Raw genomic sequence first — 560 nt, forward strand, 5'->3', positions numbered from 1 at the left:
TCATATTTCTTATTCACTATTGCACATACCAGTCCTGTTTTGCGCCTCAAGCTGGTGTTGATGAAACGGCATGACCATTTGTCAGTCTCTTTGGGTCAGACAGACTGGAATTTCCACCCTCTTCCAAACCCCAGGATTCTCTTTCGTTTATAGACCTAGTATGTGAAGCATTTGGAACTCCGTCAAGCTATTTCGTCTCGTTGAATAAAAAGCTTGGAATACTTTTGCTGTGGCTTTGGTCGCGTCGTCCTGGTGGGGCTGTGGATGATTCCAAATTTTGAAGAAGAAAAAAATTCGTCTCTTAAATGAGTTGGGATGGAAATGGCGTCATTTGTATAACAGAGTAAAATGGAAAGAAAAAAAGAAAGGGTTAGTGTAAACGCACTTAGGGTTGACACCAGAGCTTTCTCAACATTGCTGCCACACTCAGAATTTCAAATTCTTGACCTGAGATCCTAAAATTCCTGAAAAAAAGATATTTCAGGTGATGTAAAGTTGCTGCATATTTCATTATTCTTAGAAGCGAATCTAAAACGACAGATTGCGACATAAGTGATCTT

Source organism: Penaeus monodon, chromosome 25 (assembly GCF_015228065.2).
Source record: "Penaeus monodon isolate SGIC_2016 chromosome 25, NSTDA_Pmon_1, whole genome shotgun sequence".
Classification (NCBI taxonomy): domain Eukaryota; kingdom Metazoa; phylum Arthropoda; class Malacostraca; order Decapoda; family Penaeidae; genus Penaeus; species Penaeus monodon.